Raw genomic sequence first — 21,800 nt, forward strand, 5'->3', positions numbered from 1 at the left:
AGGGAAACAATTACCTGCCACAAACTGGAGAAAAGTGAATGCGGTATGCGCAGAGTGGGTCCCACCTTCCAAGTTAGCATACCCGGTCCAAGTGGTGGCGGGGGGCAAACGACCTACTCTCTGGTGAATCCCAAGGAGGTGTAAGCAATTGTTAAAGCGATCGCGGAAAAAGGCCTTAACTCGACCTTGGTGTCCACCCTCGTAGATAGTCTCTTTGGGAATGATGATATGATCCCATTTGATATAAGACAAGCTTGTAAAATGATGCTTGATGGATCAGAGATGATTGTTTTTAGACAAGATTGGGAGGAGAACTGTACAAATAAAATAGCTGAAATGACAGGGGCAGATCACCCACTACATGGCTCCAGTGTACAACGGCTGATAGGCAGGGATCCAACGATGCCCTCTCCTCTGCTGCAAGCTGAAGGCTTGTGACCTCATGAAATCCTGACAACTACCCATGCAGCCAGAGATGCTCTCCGCACAACTTTTGCAGCTGTCACAAAACCATCACCATGGACCACAATAAAGCAAAGTGAAAATGAGAGTTTCAAAAAATTTGTGGATCACCTCCAAGCTGCGATCGATTCCTCAGCCCTACCCGCAGAAGCAAGAAGTCAAACAATGGCGGAATGCGTGCGCCAACAGTGTAATCCAGCAACCAGAGAGATACTGCGAATGCTGCAAAGAGGAGCAGGCATTGCAGACATGATCAGGCACGTCGTGAAAGAAGAACAAGACCTTCCAATCCAAGAGGTTGTCTGCTCTGTAATGGCTAAGACGCAGGAAACAGTGGATGCTATACATACCAAGATAGCCAATACAATGGTGTGTATTAAATGTGGCCAGATGGGTCATCTAAAAGCAAACTGCCCCCAAAAAGGGGAAACACCAGCAGCACCTCCCCCGTGCACTAGCTACTTTAGAGGGATATGCTGGGTCTGTGGAAAGAAAGGACATTTTGCTAAAGACTGTAGATCAAAGAACTCGGGAAACGGGGGACGGAGGGGGCACCCAGGCCACATCCAGCCTTCTCCCAGTTGGAGTATGAGGCGGCCCAACTACACCTACCCAGCATGGGACGAGACATATCCCAGCCCACCTATCACATACGCGCCCCCACGAGAAGCAACCAGTTTCACAGCTCAGCCAACAACACAGCCAGATCTGCCCTCACACCAGAGGCAGCCAGAACCACAAACTGGGGGAGGGATCTCAGGGTGGCATTGGCAATAAAACGTGATGATCGACCAGTGGTCTGGGGAATTTGTTCTCTTCACAATGCTCCGAACAGTGTTACCATCTGTGTCTCTTTCCTAATCGATATAGGAGCAGATGTTGCAGTCATCCCTGAAGCAAATTGGCCACCAGATTGGAAATTAGTAGAGGCCCCCATGGTTGGAGGAGTGGGGGACATATCTGTCCTGGAGTCCTGTACCCCTAAATGCCTCTCCTGCCCGGACTTCGGGGGGAAAGGGGAAAAGCCACCTGGTTTCCCTCCCTCCTCGCCTGCCCTGCAGCTGTGAAGGGGGGGAGGACTGCCCCGCGAAGGGGGCAACTGCCCCGTGAGTTCCCGCGCTGGAGCCAGGCTGGGATTGGCCGTGCGCTTTCGTGCCTAAGGTGTGGTAACTCTGCCCTTTGTCTAGCGAAGGTTATAAATATTGGGGGTCTTCCCGCCTTTGGGGTTCCCGCTTTCGAGTTTGCCTGTGCCTGGACATATGTGTCTGCCTGAGCTCACACACTCCCCCGTGCCTGGACTGCAGAGACCTTCAAAGGGATTCGCTTTCCTATTGACACCTTTGTGTGCCTAACGACCGTTAACGACCCTTAACGATTCCTGCAGCTGCTGGAGGAGGAAGACAGACCGCACGAGTCAGCCTGAGTGAGTTATTTGGCTTAGCTTAATTTAGTAAGAAACCGCTATTAATTAATAGCTGAGGCCTTTTCCAACTTCTGACTTCCAGTATAGTCAGATTATTGATGGTATCCTGGCAGATTAATTCTCATGCAACCGAATCTGCTTATTAAACTAAATTAATCTTTGTATATATAGTTGTGGGGGCGGGTTTTTGGGAAAATAAAAAATAACTATTTTTGATAAATTCCCGACTCGGCCATGAATTAATTCCTGCCCTCCGCAACAGTATGGCGCAGCGAGCAGGGCAGTTCAATCGTAGAATTTCTACATGAAAAGGGATGCCTAATCACAGGACTTGATTTAATTTGGGCTCAGAAAAATTGTAAAAACTCAGAGAAAATCCTGGAGAAATTAGCTGAGTGCTCAGACCCTGTGATTACAGAGTCTCCAACGGAGCATTTCTCTGTTGTTCTGGGGTCAGTCGTGACCCAGACTCTGGCTGAATTTGAAAATTATGAAAAAAGAATTCAGGCCTTGGAAAAGGATTTATTAGCAGAAAAAGCTAAAAGCCAAAATATCTGGGAAAACATGCTGGCGCAGACAAAGAGCCTGACCGCGGCACTGACTGCCCAGATGAAAGAAAGGCTTGTAACGCCTGCAGACACTACCTCTTCAGTCTCCGTATCTGAATTTGAATTGAGTGATTCGCGGGAATCGGGGAAAAAGGCAGAGAATGCCCCGAGGGGCTCTTCCGGGGAGAGGAGTTCCCCGAAACCAGGCACATAAGACTCTGCTAATGACTCAGAGAATTCCTCTGCATGTGCCTCTGTGCGGCAGAAAGCCTCAAAGCCATGCAGAAAGCGCAGGTCCCGACCGGACTCCCCCGTGGCTAGCGGCGAAGAGAGTTCCGGTGAGGAGGGCGCCATGGTGCAGAAGCACGTGCTGCCTGTAATAAGGACTCAGTTCGTGAAGGGCAGAAAAGGTGGTGCAGGGACCACCATTATCAAAAAGCAGTTCACAGACGCACAGCTCAGTGACTTACAAGTCAAATATGCGAGAGATCCTGGGGACTCAATCGCTGACTATGTGTATCGACTGTCCCGAGCCGGTGGGGACCGGGTCCTTCTAGACTCGCAGGAAGCGGCTGGAGACTGGGGGAACGATGTGTTCCTGACACGTGAACCCGAGGGGACACACAGCCTCACCGCCCGGATAGCTTACTGGGCAAGCAGCGTCCGCCCAGCCTACCGTGGGGAGCCGACGGAACTAAAGGTCACCAGCTCCTCTGAGCTCATCACTGCTCTCCGCAGACTTGCCTGTGTCCAGGCTGTCTATGATAAGGGACATTATGATTGCCCGTTTTATGCCCCTGTGGACCCAGAGAGACTGCACCCTATTATGAAGGGTTTGCAAGCAACTCTGCAAATCCAAGCAATGAAGAATGTTGAGAAAATTCAACGTGTGATTGCAAAAAATGGAGAGGACGATGCTAAAGAGCATGTAATGACTTGGGCTGAACTGATAACCGACTTAAATGCCCACGGGCTGCAGTTTGGGTTTGGGTCTCCTGAAGGAAAAGGGGCTGGGGAGAGACAGTCTCGTGCTTCTCCCCCAGAAAATTCCAGGACTCTGCGCAGGCAGGTCCGGCCAGTGCAGGACTGCCCTCCCAGGGGGACCGGTCCTTCAGGCTTCTCCCCGAGGGGAAGGGGCAGAGACCAACAAGAGTGACTGGAGACCCAGAGAAAGGAGCAGTTGGTATCGACAAGCCCTGACTTCAGGGGTACCAAAAACGGTCTTAAAGCAGCTGGCAGATTGGCAGCTGAAGGATTTAGTGCGGTGCCTCCAGAGATCAGCAACGAAGTCCAGAGGCAGCCGCGAGAAGCCCAGGGCTAGCGGCAGCAACACGCCCAGCGGTGGCTCTGGGAGCGGCTCGCCCAGAAGCGGCAGCCCCCCCGCTGGGAACTGCAGATCGCCCCCAGACAGAAAGGTTAACCCTTTCTCGTCTCCCACACGGGAGGCAAAACACTGAATTACTGTAATAGTGGCTCGGCAGCTTTTAATGGTCAGCAGTCATGGGGAGAGCTACAGAAGCCCCCAGAATAAAGACCTGCTGCCTAGATGAGCCATGTGGTCACTGACCACCTGCCCCAGTACAAAAGGCTCACCTATAGGGGTAGTGCCAATGGCACGGGGTAAACCCAGAGGCTTATATGCCTGGGAAGCCCTAGATGCAAATGGAAAAGGCCATCGGATCAGCACACGGTGGATCGTCCCCAATTATTAATTGTCAAGCCTGGCCTTTATAGGCCAAGGCAGGTTTTGTCTCCTTACAGGTTAAGGTCGAGGCAGAGGACCAGTTCCTGACCACCTGACCAGCACCTGGGAAAGGGAGAACCAGCTACACAAGAGATGGAGTCATATCACCGGGGTGGACAGTGGATGATGGCGTCAGGACCCACAGACTGTGACCTCCAGCCATGGACTCAGAGCATCTAAGGCTCTGCCATGAACTTGGTTGCTCTACCAGGAACAGAGCAATTTTCAAACGGACTGTGTAGCTTTATTTAATACTGTTTGGGGCTATTGTTAAGCCTTGTTAAGTATTGTTAAATATTGTTGGGGCAATTAATGTGTTATATATTGTTAATGTTGGAAAAGGCTAAGCTATATATATATTAATAGGTTCCTAAATTGAAGGGGGATCACCTCTCACTCAAGTTCTAGACAAAGATGCTCATTACCACCGGGGTGGGATGTCCTGGAGTCCTGTACCCCTAAATGCCTCTCCTGCCCGGACTTCGGGGGGAAAGGGGAAAAGCCACCTGGTTTCCCTCCCCCCTCTCCTGCCCTGCAGCTGTGAAGGGGGGGAGGACTGCCCCGCGAAGGGGGCGACTGCCCCGTGAGTTCCCGCGCTGGAGCCAGGCTGGGATTGGCCGTGCGCTTTCGTGCCTAAGGTGTGGTAACTCTGCCCTTTGTCTAGCGAAGGTTATAAATATTGGGGGTCTTCCTGCCTTTGGGGTTCCCGCTTTCGAGTTTGCCTGTGCCTGGATGTATGTGTCTGCCTGTGCTCACACACTCCCCTGTGCCTGGACTGCAGAGACCTTCAAAGGGATTCGCTTTCCTATTGACACCTTTGTGTGCTTAACGACCCTTAACGACCCTTAACGATTTCTGCAGCTGCTGGAGGAGGAAGACAGACCGCACGAGTCAGCCTGAGTAAGTTATTTGGCTTAGCTTAATTTAGTAAGAAACCGCTATTAATTAATAGCTGAGGCCTTTTCCAACTTCTGACTTCCAATATAGTCAGATTATTGATGGTATCCTGGCAGATTAATTCTCATGCAACTGAATCTGCTTATTAAACTAAATTAATCTTTGTATATATAGTTGTGGGGGCGGGTTTTTGGGAAAATAAAAAAATAACTATTTTTGATAAATTCCCGACTTGGCCACGAATTAATTCCTGCCCTCCGCAACAATATCAAAAGCTAGAAAGAGAGCTGGACTGATATCAATAACACTTTACACTGAGAAAAGGCCAGAGAAAACTATCACTTTCTTTCCATATGTCATATCTGGATCCCCATCCACAAGAAGGGTCGGATGGAGGAACGTGGGAACTATAGGCCTGTCAGCCTGACCTCAGTGCCAGGGAAACTGATGGAGCAGGTTATCTTGGGGGCGATAACTGCGCACCTGAGGGATGGCCAAGGGATCAGGTCCAGCCAACATGGATTTAGGAAGGGCAGATCCTGCCTCTCCAACCTGATCTCCTTCTGTGATCAGGTGACCCGCTTGGTGGATGTGGGGAGGCCTGTGGATGTGGTCTATCTGGACTTCAGCAAGGCCTTTGACACTGTCCCCCACAGCAAACTGCTAGCTAAGCTATCAGCCCACGGCTTGGATGGCAACACTCTGTGCTGGCTTTGGAACTGGCTAGAGGGCCGAGCCCAGAGAGTGGTGGTGAATGGTGCCACATCCAGCTGCAGCCAGTCACTAGTGGTGTCCCTCAGGGATCAGTGCTGGGCCCCATCCTCTTTAACATCTTTGTAGATGATCAGGATGAGGGTATCGAGTCAGTCATCAGCAAGTTTGCAGATGACACCAAGCTGGGGGCAGATGTGGCTGGGTTGGAGGGCAGAAGGGCTCTGCAGCGGCACCTTGACCACCTGGACAGATGGGCAGAGTCCAATGGGATGGCATTCAATAGTTCCAAGTGCTGGGTGCTGCACTTTGGCTACAACAACCCCATGCAGAGATACAGGCGGGGGTCAGAGTGGCTGGAGAGCAGCCAGACAGAGAGGGATCTGGGGGTGCTGATTGATATCCGCCTGAACATGAGCCAACAGTGTGCCCAGGTGGCAAAGAGAGCCAGTGGCATTCTGGCCTGCATCAGGAATTGTGTGGTCAGCAGGAGCAGGGAGGTCATTCTGCCCCTGTACTCTGCACTGGTTAGACCACACCTTGAGTACTGTGTTCAGTTCTGGGCCCCCCAGTTTAGGAAGGACATTGAGATGATTGAGCGTGTCCAGAGAAGGGCGACAAGGCTGGTGAGAGGCCTCGAGCACAAGCCCTATGAGGAGAGGCTGAGGGAGCTGGGATTGTTTAGCCTGGAGAAGAGGAAGCTCAGGGGTGACCTTATTGCTGTCTACAACTACCTGAAGGGTGGTTGTGGCCAGGGGGAGATTGCTCTCTTCTCTCAGGTGGCCAGCACCAGAACGAGAGGACACAGCCTCAGGCTGCGCCAGGGGAAATTTAGGCTCAAGGTGAGAAGGTTCTTCACTGAGAGAGTCATTGGATACTGGAATGGGCTGCCCAGGGAGGTGGAGGAGTTGCCGTCCCTGGAGCTGTTCAAGGCAAGATTGGACGTGGCACTTGGTGCCATGGTCTAGCCTTGAGCTCTGCGGTAAAAGGTTGGACTTGATGATCTATGAGGTCTCTTCCAACCTTGATGATACTGTGATACTGTGATACTGTGATGTTTTCATCACTCTCCTTAGCTATGAGCTGCATCTGTCTATTGTGCTTAAGATCTACTGATTTCTAAATGCAATGCGATGATATGCCCTAGATGTTACTTTCAGGCTATTCTATTAGGCCTTTTCCCACAATTCTTCATTTGCTTTAAGAATTTAAGGCAGTGTTTCTTATCTTTTTGCAGGGCCCTTGCAAAGAGATAATAACACATCACAGTCTATGAGCCAATTGAGTGGGCTTGGCCTTTACAACAGGTGCTAAACTGATCTCGTGAAAATACCCAAACTCATTAACCATGAGCAAACCTTGTGATCCATACACACATAATCATCATGTTGGTACTCCTTTCAAGTCCTTCCACATTTCTGCCATCTGAGCAAGAATTTAGGAAAAAACAGGTTGGTCATAATCAGGCTGGTCTTCATCAAGGCCTGTGAAGATAAATGATCAAACACAAGGAAATACAAGAACAAATGCAGAGTGACCTGGGGTATGTGAGTTCAGATCTGCCTTAGAGCTAACAGGGTTGTGGTCTGCTGGTTGGGGATTTGGACTGACTGAGCTAGTGTTACTTGTATTATCAGTAGAGGGAACATTCTGACATTGAGTATTTGCCTGTACTCCTGGGATGCCTGCCAATCCTGTTTTGTTATCATTCCCCCTAGGAGTGTTGGCAGCATTCCCAGAATCTGGAGAGGGAGGTGTAGTGACTGCTGTCCCTTGTTGTGCCCCTGAATTTTGCTGGGAGAGAGATGATGTTCCTGAGTTATCTTTGTTTTGATTTGTATCACTTTGTTTTTGCAACAGTGTCCTGCTTGGTTTGGACACAGAGACCTTCCTAGTTCTTACAGGCACTGCATTTGAATTTTTCACACAGAATGTTAAAAGTATTATAAAATCAAAAGTTATAAGACCCAGGATGACATGCACCAGACATGTCACAATTTGCCTTGAGTAAAATTCTGAACAAGGGTCTGGCATCTCAGTTTGGGGTTGAATCACCCTCATTAGTGCTCTAGATAAGGCAGTGCTTTGATTGCTTGCAAAATTATTGGTAAATACCCCTGTAATGTTACTGGTAAGATTTTCAGTGACATTAAAACCAGCATATCCAAGAACGAGATCACCTCAAGACCAGAAAACGCTTATGAGTTTAGCTTTAGCCTTCATATAAGCTACATTAAGAAAGTAATGAACAATTTGGGCTTTGATCCAATTGAATGTAAGAAACCAGGCCACACAATAGCCTCCACCTGATTCCCAGAGTTAATTAACAGTCACTCAAACGAATTTGCCCCACGTTGGGGAAAGCCAAATAAAGCTATGTGATGGTTTGGGTGTTACCTGCCCCCCCACACTTTAGAAATACCCAACTAGTCTCAGCTGGCTCTGGGAATATAAATGAAGCTATTTATTTACAGCTAGCACAATATACAAGCAGATATTTACAGTATATACAATTATATACAGAAATATACAAGGTAAAAGTAATACAGAAACACAACTCCCCTCCCAGAAACCTGAGTCCCCAGGAGGGGCTCTCAACCACCCCTGCACCTTCCCCCTGCCCCTCTCAACCTTACCCCAGTCCTAAGGAAGGATAGAGGTTCAGCCAAGAGGTTAAGAAGCAAAGGTGAGTGGAAGGTGAGGTTAGGGAGATGCAGCTCAGTCAGAGCCCAGCCAGAGAGTGCGACAAAATGGCCAGAGAGTTATCTAATGTTTTTTTTCTTCTTGTTCAGCAAGACTCCAAGGGAAGTAGACATCACCACTGTTTTCCTTTCACAGCCTATGATCTAGTTCTTCTCTCCAAAACATTCTACCCTGCTTCAAACTAGCACAGAGACATATTCATTGCCTAGGCTAACAGATCCATTGGCCTAGTCTGTATAATGTAATTACAGAAATTTTGAAAAAAGAAAAAATTTCTTCTGTTATCCTACTTTCCTCTAAACACATTTTCTCCATCTTTTTTTTTTTAATCCCAACGATGCCCAGATATACCCATAACATCCCAAAATTGTCATATTACAAACCTTTAGCCTTAACTTATCTTACCCTAAAAATCTATCAGCTCAAAGAAATTCAAGAAAAAGCAAAGAAAATTCAAGAAGATAATAATAACATGGTATTCTCAGAAAAAGAAGAAACTCAGAATTATCACAAAACTCATTCCATTGCAATTAGCAGCTGCTCCAGTAAACTCCTAAACTCCAAAATATGGTACCATCAAAAAAAGGCCTTAAAAATAGTCCTGTATTCTTACCTGTTTGAACACATCTACTGGGGGAAGGAGCTGACTGGCACAGCCTATCAGCTCTATCATTCCCTGTCCTAGTCCAGAATCTGGTTGGTGACTTGTAATGTGGATTTCAGTGCTCATGCTCTCAGTGAGAGAGGCAATGCATCTGAGTTCTAGTAAAAACTGTGCTAGTCTGTCCTCTTTGGTGCTTTTAGTGTCTGTATGAATTTCCACTCATTGTCAATGGGACTGGCATCTCTGCTATTTCCTAGCAATCTCACTTTCTTTCTTTGCCACTGAGCAATGGGTGCAAAAGGATGTTGCTGCCTAGTCTGTAAAAGGAATTAATCAGTAAGGCGACGGGTGAATACCCCAGTCAGGAATTATTGGCTATTGTCTTGATTGCCACTGCTGTTGTTGTCTGGTGGCTAAAAATATGCACCTGTGTGCATCTGTGCTAGTTTGAAGCAAGCTAGGATGTTTTGGTGAAAAGGACTAGATCATAGGCTGTGAAAGGAAAACAGTGGTGATGTCTACTCCCCTCAGAGTCTTGCTGAAGAAGAAAGGAAAACATTAGATAACACTCTCACCATTTTGTTGCACTCTGCTTTGGGCTTCTGACTGCGCTGCAACTGGGGTAAGGTTGAAAGGGGCAGGGGGAAGGTGCAGGGGTGGTTGAGAGCCCCTCCTGGGGACTCAGGTTTCTGGGAGGGGAGTTGTGTTTCTGTATATAATTGTATATACTGTAAATAACTGCTTGTATATTGTGCTAGCTGTAAATAAATAGCTTCATTTATATTCCCAGAGCCGGCTGAGACTAGTCTGGGTGATTTCTAAAGTGTGGGGGGCGGGTAACACCAAAACCATCACATATTTTTTATTTGGTGTGGCTGTTTGAGCTGATTCTCTAGCTCAGACATAGGGGAAAGATGAACACTCCAGGGATAGGCCACATAATGGCAACAATAGATAAATTAATATAATTTCATTGGAGCATCAAGAGCTTAATGTCTAGAAGCACAGCTTGTTCTCCCCCTTCTCCCGCTGGCTTCTGCTGCTTCAGCTTCACCTATCTTCCCCGGCTGCTGTTTTGGCTACTGCTGCTTCTGCTTCTTCGCCGCCTGACCCCTCCCCCATCTCCCTTAAGGTTATTGTATTGGTTTTTTTTCTTCCTTCTCTAGTTATTATCTCTCTTTACATTGTTATACTATAAGAAATACAATTTCATCTTTCCCTGACTTTCAAAAAAGGGTCTGTGTTGTGGTGAGTTTATTTCTTCCCAGGGGAGGGATCTGCCTTAACCCGGGACATTTGGCTTCCCCCAATGTGGGGCAAATTCATTTGAGTAATTGTTAATTAACTCTGGGAATCAGAATGAAGCTAATTACAGTATCACAGTATCACAGTATCACCAAGGTTGGAAGAGACCTCACAGATCATCAAGTCCAACCCTTTACCACAGTGCCCAAGGCTAGACCATGGCACCAAGTGCCACATCCAACCTTGCCTTGAACTGCCCCAGGGACGACGACTCCACCACCTCCCCAGGCAGCCCATTCCAGTGCCCAATGACTCTCTCAGTGAAGAACTTTCTCCTCACCTCGAGCCGAAATTTCCCCTGGCGCAGCCTGAGGCTGTGTCCTCTTGTTCTGGAGCTGGCCACCTGAGAGAAGAGAGCAACCTCCTCCTGGCCACAACCACCCTTCAGGTAGTTGTAGACAGCAATAAGGTCACCCCTGAGCCTCCTCCTCTCCAGGCTAAACAACCCCAGCTCCCTCAGCCTCTCCTCGTAGGGCTTGTGCTCGAGGCCTCTCACCAGCCTCGTCGCCCTTCTCTGGACACGCTCGAGCATCTCAGTGTCCTTCCTAAACTGGGGGGCCCAGAACTGAACGCAGTACTCGAGGTGTGGTCTGACCAGTGCAGAGTACAGGGGCAGAATGACCTCCCTGCTCCTGCTGACCACACCATTCCTGATGCAGGCCAGGATGCCACTGGCTCTCTTGGCCACCTGGGCACACTGCTGGCTCATGTTCAGGCGGGTATCAATCAGTACCCCCAGATCCCTCTCTGTCTGGCTGCTCTCCAGCCACTCCGACCCCAGCCTGTATCTCTGCATGGGGTTGTTGTGGCCAAAGTGCAGCACCCTGCACTTTGAGCTATTGAACCCCATCCCATTGGACTCTGCCCATCTGTCCAGGCGGTCAAGGTCCCGCTGCAGAGCCCTTCTCCCTTCCAACTCAGTCACATCTGCCCCCAGCTTAGTGTCATCTGCAAACTTGCTGATGACTGACTCGATGCCCTCATCCGGATCATCTATGAAGACGTTAAAGAGGATGGGGCCCAGCACAGATCCCTGAGGGACACCACTAGTGACTGGCCGCCAGCTGGATGTGGCACCATTCACCACCACTCTCTGGGTCCGGCCCTCCAGCCAGTTCCTAACCCAGCATAGAGTGCTGCCATCCAAGCCGCAGGCTGACAGCTTAGCCAGCAGTTTGCTGTGGGGGACAGTGTCAAAGGCCTTGCTGAAGTCTAGATAGACCACATCCACAGGCCTCCCCACATCCACCAAGCGGGTCACCTGATCATAGAAGGAGATCAGGTTAGAAAGGCAGGATCTGCCCTTCCTAAACCCATGCTGGCTGGACCTGAGATCTTTGCCATCCCTCAGGTGCGCAGTTATTGGCCCCAAGAGAACCTGCTCCATCAGTTTCCCTGGCACTGAGGTCAGGCTGACGGGTCTGTAGTTCCCAGGTTCCTCCATCCGACCCTTTTTGTGGATGGGGACCACGTTGGCCATTTTCCAGTCTCCTGGGACCTCTCCGGTGAGCCAGGACTGCTGGAAAATGATGGAGAGTGGCTTGGCCAGCTCAGCTGCCAGCTCTCTCAGCACCCTGGGATGGATCCCATCTGGTCCCATGGACTTGTGGGTGTCCAGATGGCTCAGCAGGTCCTGAACTAATTCCTCATGAATTTCCAGGGGAACACACTGCTCCCCGACCCCATCCCCCAGTTCAAGAGGCCACTTGCCTCCTCCTCCTCTCTCCTTACTGTTGAAAACTGAGGTGAAGAAGGCATTCAGGACCTCTGCCTTTGCTTCATCATCAGTTATAGTGTTCCCCTCCTGGTCCAGTAAGGAGTGGAGGGTCTTCTTGCCCTTCCTTTTAGCATTGATAAATTTATAAAAGTGTTTTTTGTTAACTTTCACGGAAGTGGCCAGCCTAAGTTCTAGCTGAGCCTTAGCCTCTCTAATTTTCCTCCTACATAGTCTGGCTACCTCCTTAAACACATCAGGAGAAGCCTTCCCCTCCTTCCAGAGGCGATACACCCTCTTTTTCTCCCCCACTTCCTTCAGGAGCTCTTTGCTCATCCAGGCTGTTCGCCTCCCCCTGCGGCTCATCTTTCGGCACGTGGGAACTGCCAGTTCCTGTGCCTTCAAGAGCTCCTGTTTAAAGTAGGTCCAACCATCCTGGACCCCTTTGTTCTGCTGCCCAGGGGACAGCAGCTATTTCACTTGGTGGGGGCTACTGTGTGGCCTGTTTTCTGTTTTCTTGTGTAAAATTGGATCAAAGCCCAAATTGGTTATTTCTTGCTTAATGAAGTTTTTAAGAAGGTCAAAGCTAAACTTACAAGCATTTTCTGGTCCTGGGGTGATCTCATTCTTGGGTATGCTGGTTTTAATGTCACTGAAAATCTTACCAGTAACATTACAGGGGTATTTACCAATAATTTTGCATCCAATCAAAATACTGCTTTAACTACCGCATTGATGAGAGTAATTTACCCCAGAACTGAGATGCCAAACCCTTGTTCAGGATTTTGTTCATGTAAAACCGTGGCATTTCTGGTTTGTGTGATCCTGGGTCTTATAATTTTTGATTTTATAATATTTTTAACATTCTGCGTGAAAAATTCGAATGCAATGCCTATGAAAGCTAAAAAGAAAGAGAAACGGACAGTGTCACAAAAACAATGTACCAGTGGAAACCAAAACAAAGATAATTCAGGGGGACAACAAGGAACACCACCTCCTTCACAAGAGGGAGATAACACTATACCCCCCTCTCCAGATTCTGGAACGCTGCCAACACTCCTAGTGGGAATGATAATACACCAGGATTGGCAGGCATCCCAGGAGCAGAGGCAAATAATACTACTAATACTAGTAACACTAACTCATCCAGTTCGAATCCCCAGCCAGCAGATGAGAACCCTGTTAGCTCTAAGGCAGATCTGAACTCACAGACCTCAAGGCAGACCCCAATGATCCAAACCCTCCAGTAAACACGTCAAAGTCTGTCACTGTGCAGGCCTTTTTGGTACCTGTTTAGGCGAAAGCCAAGACACAGCATTTGACAAAGTGTGATTCAAAAGAGGATGTAAGAGAGGGGACCTCTGGTGAGCAAGAGGAGGAAGAGGAGGCATACAGTCTTCGGGACCTGGCAAACATGCTCAGATCTCAATACTCGAATGAGAAGAGCAGTGCAAGGTTGGCTGCCAAGAAAGAGGATGGTTCCAATGAGTTTAAGAGTGCTATGAGGAAGGTTCTGTTTCTAGGCCAGGGACAACCAGATCAACAAGAGGAAGAGGAGGAGGATGGCATCCAGAACTTCAACGATGCCCTCAGAGAGGTCAGGGAAGTTAGAAAGGAAGACTCGAGGGAATCGGGTGAACCAATTCTAAGCTGACAGGTGAGATGCCGTACTATTGCTGCAAACGCCCTGCTGGTAGGAGACAAGTCTGCCAAGCAGCTGGGACCACTCACCAAGGAGAGTGGAGTGGACAAATACCTAGCAAGTCCTCTTGGAAAGGTTAGCTTGTGGACACACCTTCTGTTGGCTGTGGCTATGAGATATCCTTCCCGAGATGATCTGCCATGGGCTGCCAAGAAGTGGAACACCATTGAGCAGGGAATTAAGCTTCTGAAGGAGTTTGCTGTGAAGGAAGTGCTTTATGGAGATCATGGCACTCATGAGCCTGATGACATTCCTCTTGGAACAGGTCTCATGAAGAAGCTTATTAAGCTTGCTCCTTCATCCTATGCTAATATCTTGGCCAGCATGTTTCTATCAAGGAGTGATAATGGAAGGTCTTTCACTGTTGGTGAGTTCACTGACCAGCTCAGGCAGATAGAGGACAGCTTGTCACATTCTGCCATAATCTGTGCCATAAAAACTCTAGGTACAGACATGAAAGAAGGCATTGAGAATAGCATTAAGAACAGCATGAAAGAACTGAAGGGGGGTCTTAAAAACATTGCCAATCTGGTAAAGGATACCGTCCCTGCATCATCTTGATCGACCTGGTCTGGTGGAGGTGATCACCAACTGGCCGGAAGGCACAGACTGCAACAAACCTCCAGAGGAGAAAATAACTTGTGCCGAAGAAGCTCCTCCCTATGTTGATCTCTCTGATCAGGAAAATAACTATGCTTTGTTCACAGATGGTTCCTGTCATCTTGTTGGGAACAAGGGAAGATGGAAGTCAGCAGTCTGGAGTCCTACCAAGAGAGTTACCGAAGCGAGAGATGGAGAAGGAGAATCCAGTTAGTTCGCTGAGGTAAAAGCTGTCCAACTTGCTCTTGATGTGGCTGAATGTGAAAATTTGCCTATCCTTTAACTCTACACCGACTCATGGATGGTAGCCAATGCTCTATAGGGTTGGCTAAAGGACAGGAAGAAGCATAGTTGGCAGAGGAAAGGAAAGCCTATTTGGTGTGCTGATCTATGGCAGGACATTGATGCGTGGCTGGAGAGAATTTCAGTGAAGGTGCGGCACGTAGACGCACACATGCCTAAGAATAGAGCCACTGAGGAACACCAACACAACCAGCAGGCAGACCAGGCTGCTAAGATTTCTCAAGTTGATACCAATTCTCATCTTGACCTTGTTTGGAAACACCGAGGTGAACTGTTCTTAGCTCGGTGGGCCCATGACTCATCTGGACATCAAGGCAGAGATGCAACATACCGATGGGCACGCGATAGGTCAATTGACTTGTCCGTGGACGCTATCACCCAAGTCATTCATGACTGCAACATTTGTGGTGCTATTAAGCAGGCCAAGCGAATCAAGCCTTTATGGTATGGTGAGAGATGGTCAAAGTACAAGTATGGTGAAGCCTGGCAGATAGACTACATCACTTTATCTCAATCTCGTTCTGGCAAGCAGTATGTGCTGACGATGGTAGAGGCCAGCACCGGATGGCTGGAAACCTATCCAGTTCCACATATGACTGCACGTAACACCATTCTTGGCTAGGAGAGACAAATCATGTAGAGACATGGAACTCCAGAGAGAATCAAGTCAGACAACGGCACTCATTTTAAGAACAATCTTGTGAAAAACTGGGCCAAAGAGCATGGTATTGAGTGGATCTACCACATACACTACTATGCACCAGCTTCAGGGAAGATTGAGCACTACAACGGTTTGCTGAAAACCACCCTAAAAGCCATGGGAGGTGGAACTCTGAAAAACTGGGACAAACATTTAGCACAAGCTACCTGGTTGGTAAATAGCAGAGGTTCAGTAAACAGAGCAGAACCTGCACAATCAGATTTGGTCCAAACAGTAGACGGTGATAAAGTTCCTGTTGTACGTGAAAAGAATCTGTTAGGGAAAACTGTTTGGGTATTTTCTCCTTCGGGCGAAGGGAAACCTGTCCGAGGGGTGGTGTCTGCTGAAGGTCCTGGTCATACCTACTGGGTAATGCAGGAGAATGGTGAAATCCAGTGTATTCCACAGAGAAATCTAACCTTAGCTGAGAGAGTTTAAATTCAGAGTGTATAATACAAGCTGTTAGGAGTTTTCTGTTCTAGGTACCATTGGCACCCAACAATGAAAGAATCTATAAGAGAACCTACAGTATGCAAGCACGAACCCAATGTCACCTGGGAATCCCTGTTCTCGTCTCATCTGTGAGGAGACAAACTGTCCTGAGCTCTTGAATCACCTACATCTGAGAGAGAGCCGGAATGAAGTGTGAACTGAACTTGTAATATTCATTTGTGTAAATATTCATAGAATCATAGAATCGTAGAATCAACCAGGTTGGAAGAGACCTCAAAGATCATCCAGTCCAACCTATCACCCAGCCCTAACCAATCAACTAGACCATGGCACTAAGTGCCTCATCCAGTCTTTTCTTGAAGACCCCCAGGGACGGTGCCTCCACCACCTCCCTGGGCAGCCCATTCCAATGGGAAATCACTCTCTCTGTGAAGAACTTCTTCCCAATATCCAGCCTATACCTACTCTGGCACAACTTGAGACTGTGTCCCCTTGTTCTGTTGCTGGTTGCCTGGGAGAAGAGGCCAACCCCCACCTGGCTACAATGCCCCTTCAGGTAGTTGTAGACAGTAATAAGATCACCCCTGAGCCTCCTCTTCTCCAGGCTAAACAGGCCCAGCTCCTTCAACCTCTCCTCATAGGATTTGTGCTCCAGGCCCCTCACCAGCTTTGTTGCCCTTCTCTGGACATGTTCCAGCACCTCAACATCTTTCTTGAATTGAGGGGCCCAGAACTGGACACAGTACTCAAGGTGTGGCCTGACCAGTGCTGAGTACAGGGGAAGAATAACCTCCCTTGTCCTACTGGCCACACTGTTCCTGATGCAGGCCTGGATGCCATTGGCTCTCTTGGCCACCTGGGCACACTGCTGGCTCATCTTCAGCTTACTATCTATCAGTACCCCCAGGTCCCTTTCCTCCTGGCTGCTCTCCAGCCACTCAGTCCCCAGCCTATAGCGCTGCTTGGGGTTGTTGTGGCCAAAGTGCAGAACCCTGCACTTGGCATTGTTAAATCTCATCCCATTGGCCTCTGCCCACCCATCCAGCCTGTCTAGGTCCCTCTGCAGGGCTCTCCTACCTTCCAACAGATCAACACCTGCTCCTAGCTTGGTGTCATCTGCAAACTTACTGATGCTGGACTCAGTCCATTGATCTAGATCATCAATAAAGATATTGAACAGGACTGGGCCCAGCACTGATCCTTGGGGAACACCACTAGTGACTGGCTGCCAACTGGATGTGGCACCATTCACCACCACTCTCTGGGCTCTGCCATCCAGCCAGTTCTTGATCCAGCACAGAGTGAATCTGTCCAAACCATGAGCTGCCAGCTTGGCTAGGAGCTTCTTGTGGCAGACAGTGTCTGTAGGGTCGCGCGCTGTGAGCCAGGAACAACTGATAACCTTGGAGGAGTTACACCATAAACCTTGGGCTAGAGCTGCGCAAAATGACACCTACTTAATTGATAAGAAAGAGGAATTTACAACACGCTGACCTAATTTTATTGCAGGGTCTGTTGTACTAACAAGGAGTCAGAGCGTATGGTTTCTTGTACTGATAAGAGATCTTAGCTAAGCAGAAATTGTGAAATTTTAGCAAGAAGCTGAGTTGGAATAGCCAATCAGCAGTATACGCGAGAAGCTTAATGAGCCAATCACTGAGAGCCTTCTGTATGGAGTAGAACTGCATTGACTATAAAAGATAGTAGATTTGTTACAATAAACGGAACTTTCTTGGCATCCAAGAGTCTCCCCATCCCTCTGTTGCGACAAATGGTGACCCCCGACATGATTACGAAGGGAGCCTGACATGACGACAGGCTATCAACTGCGAAAATAAGGCGGCCGGTCGCAAGTCTCCGAGGACCGAGGAGGAAGACTGAAAGAAGTCTTAAAGGGTGGCCACCCGTCTTGTCCCCGCCAAGGATTGGCAGGTGAGCTCGGAGAAACCGTTTAATATGGGTAATCATAGTTCCCATGAAGAAAGGGACGTTTATAAAATGATGAAAGAATTAATGAAGAAACATAATAAGGACATATCGGGCCATGAACTGAAATTGATACTAAACTGGGTCCGGGATAAATTTTCAGATGTCACCTCGGTAAACATCTTTGAGCATGATTTTTGGGATCGTGTGGGGGTTCGACTATGGGACCTTGGGACGAGGGGAGACTCTGATGCTCTAAAGCTGCTTTCCCCATGGCGGAAAGTGTACGAAGGAGTTAAACATCAGACTCTAGGAAAGGAGGCGACACCACCGTCAGCTCCTCCTTTAAACGATGAAAGTCCGAGTGGGGCTCTAAACCCCCCGGAGAAAAAGAAAGAGACCAAACACATAAATACAACTATTGCCGCTCAATCAACACCTCCTAGTGAGGATCCCTTCGAACCCGATCCCTTTGATCCTGAGCAAGAGCCAGACTTGTTTCCCGATGACTATGACCCAGGCATGATATGGGCTACGATTAAAAAGCAAGCTCTGGAGGCTGGGGACGTGGACATGGCTTCTGCCATTCAAATTCCCCCACGTCCTCCACGCCGTAAGTTTGGCCGAAATAACCCTTTTGTAGCCTCGGTAACATACCCCGCCAGAGGAGACCCTGTCTGGGGGCCGCTTAACTTTTCCATCACAAAAGAACTGAGGAGAGTTGCTGCCGAGAACGGCTTGGGCTCGCATTACTTCACGGGACTGTTAGAATCAGTTTGTGAAGGTCAGGTACTTACTCCTTTCGATTTAAAAACTTTGGCTCGTCTTCTCTTAAACTCATCGCAATACATGCTGTGGGAATCTGCCTGGAGGCAGGGGGTAGAGAAGGTGCTGCAACAATTTGCCGCCAGCAACAATCAGGCTCTGCAGGCTATGACCGCAGACCACCTCCTGGGAACGGGGCAGTTTTTGGACCCGACAGCTCAGGCGAGAGACTGCCCGAGAGAAGCCTTAATCGCTACCACACAAGAGGCTAAGAGAGCCTTCTTAAAAATTCCAGATGTAAATAAACCGCAGAGGGCCTTCACTACAATCATGCAGGGACCTAAAGAGCCTTACATGGACTTTATTTCAAAACTGCAAGGGGCTCTGGAGAAACAGATCGATAATCTGGAAGCCAGAAATATTCTGCTGCTTAAGCTGGCAGTCGAGAATGCCAATGCAGATTGCAAAAGACTCCTAAAGTCTCTACCAAATCCAAATACTACCTTGGTGGAGATGATGGAGGCGTGTAACCGCTTCGGAACTTCAGAATATAAATATGAAACAATGGCAAATGCCTTTGCGGCAATGAGGGGGCCAATACAAGCAGCAAAAGAAGAGTTGACTTGCTATGGGTGTGGACAAAGAGGCCACATAAAAAAGAATTGCTTTAAAACACCCATCTGCAGTAGATGCAATAAGGGCAGACACCTCACTAGTCAATGCCGCTCGAAATTTAACAAGCAAGGTCAGCCGATCTCACAGCAGGGAAACTGGAGGCAGAGCGCGGGACGGCGCCGCGCTCAGACACAAATCCCTCAGCCGCAGACAACACAGTTACCGCTGATAAACTCGGTCTCGAACGAGCAACCAGCGGCAGTGCCGGATTGGATTTGTCAACCCAGTACGCAGTTGTCATAACTGACTCTTCTGTGCATCTCTTAGAGACAGTTTTTCAGAGACTACTGCCAGAGGGGATGTTCGCCCTCGTAATAGGGAGATCATCGACTACTTTAACGGGTCTTTTTGTGCTGCCCGGCATTATCGACAACGATGCCTTGGAAATCAAGATCATGGCATAGACACATACACCGCCCTGTGAGGTACCGGCGGGCAGTAAGATCGCACAACTTATTTTGTTCCCCTTGGACAGTGCTTCTCCGTCCACAGGTGTTATCAGACAAGGTGCTTTTGGTTCCACGGGCCAACCCCAGGTTCTATGGATACAAACAATATCAAAAGATCGACCTCTGAAACAGTGTATAATGAAACAGGATGGTCAGCAGGTTTCTGTTACAGGACTTATAGATACTGGAGCAGATGTTACAGTAATATCTCGAGCTAAATGGCCTCGTCAGTGGCCACTCACTCATACCTCTCAGCCATTAGCGGGGGTGGGGGGTGTGGGAAACAGCTATCAAAGTGTGGGGATTGTTCAAATTGTTGGACCTGAGGGTAGAATAGCTAACATTCGACCATATGTAATGCCCATACCACTGGTCTTGTGGGGCAGAGACGTTTTGTCTCAATGGGGAATACAATTGGAATCACTTTTTTAATAGGGGCCACTGAAGAAGGGCATGAGACCCCAAAATTAAAATGGAAAAAACAAGACCCAGTGTGGGTTAATCAGTGGCCCTTATCAAAAGAAAAGCTTAGCGCCCTGGAACAACTAGTCCAAATTCAATTGAAAAAAGGACATCTGATTCCTACTTTTAGTCCTTGGAACACCCCTGTTTTTGTAATACAGAAGAAAACAGGAAATTGGCATTTAATTCAGGACCTGCGAAAAATAAATGAAACAATGGAAACCATGGGACCCTTACAGCCGGGTCTCCCTTCTCCAACAATGATCCCCCGAGATTGGCATTTAATGGTGATTGATTTAAAAGATTGCTTTTTTGACATTCCATTACACCCTGAGGATGCTCCTAGGTTTGCATTCTCAGTGCCAAGCATTAACATGGGTGAGCCGCTAAAACGCTATCATTGGACTGTGTTACCTCAGGGCATGAAAAATAGTCCCACTATATGTCAATGGTATGTGGCAAAGATACTCACTCCTGTGCGTTCGGAGTACCCTACTGTTATATTGTATCATTACATGGATGATTTGCTCATTGCTGCAGCATCAGAAGACAAGTTAAAAAACGCTACACAAGCTATTATGCAGGCAATTCAGGGGGCAGGTCTACATGTTTCTTTAGAAAAGATCCAAAAGACAGAACCGTACAATTATTTGGGGTGGAGGATCACAAATCAGTCAATTACACCACAAAAAATATACATAGATGTCCAAATTAAGACCCTTAATGATGTTCAAAAACTTTTGGGCTCTATAAATTGGATACAACCTCTCTTAGGGATCTCTAATCAGGAATTAGCCCCATTGTTTGACCTATTGAAAGGGGATACTAACTTGTTAGCCCCGAGGAAACTGACGCCTTCTGCAGAAACAGCATTGAGCAAGGTTCATGATGCAATTTCAGAATGAAAAGCTTTTCGGTGGGATACTGATTTACCTGTTAACTTAATAGTCTTAAAAGATGATGACAAATTTTCAGGGATCATTTTCCAATGGGACGTTAAGATGAAAGATCCTTTGTTGATAATAGAGTGGGTTTTCTTGCCTCATCAGTCCTCAAAGACAATTTGGCAACTCCCAGAAATGCTTTCACACATTGTTATGAAAGCCAGGAGCTGAGTGTTATCTCTTTCTGGCCAAGACTTCGCAATTATTTATGTGCCTGTGGTTGACTCATACCTCTCTTTTCTCATGCAGAACTCACTCCCTTTCCAGATTGCAGTTCAAGGATTTTCAGGACAGTTCTCTAATCATCCCTTGCCACATAAACTTTTCCACTTATCTTTTACTTTAGCTGAACATCCGAAAAGAAGTGAAACACCGTTGGATGCTGTTACTCTTTTTACAGACGGGTCAGGAGCCTCTCATAAAGCAGTTGTCGCCTGGAAGTGCTCTACTGATGAGAATTGGCAATCTGACATTACTTTTCATCCAGGCTCTCCACAAATCGTGGAATTGGCTGCAGTTGTTCGAGCTTTTACTTTGTTCCACGATCAGCCTTTTAACCTGGTAACGGACTCTGTGTACGTAGCAGGTATTGTAACAAGGGAGGAGGCTTCTGCCCTTAAAGAAGTTTCTAATTTACAGCTATTCCATCTGCTTAAAGATTTGATCACGCTTATTAACAACCGAAAATGTGCCTTTTTTGTGATGCACAT

Source organism: Pogoniulus pusillus, chromosome W, assembly GCF_015220805.1.
Source record: "Pogoniulus pusillus isolate bPogPus1 chromosome W, bPogPus1.pri, whole genome shotgun sequence".
Classification (NCBI taxonomy): domain Eukaryota; kingdom Metazoa; phylum Chordata; class Aves; order Piciformes; family Lybiidae; genus Pogoniulus; species Pogoniulus pusillus.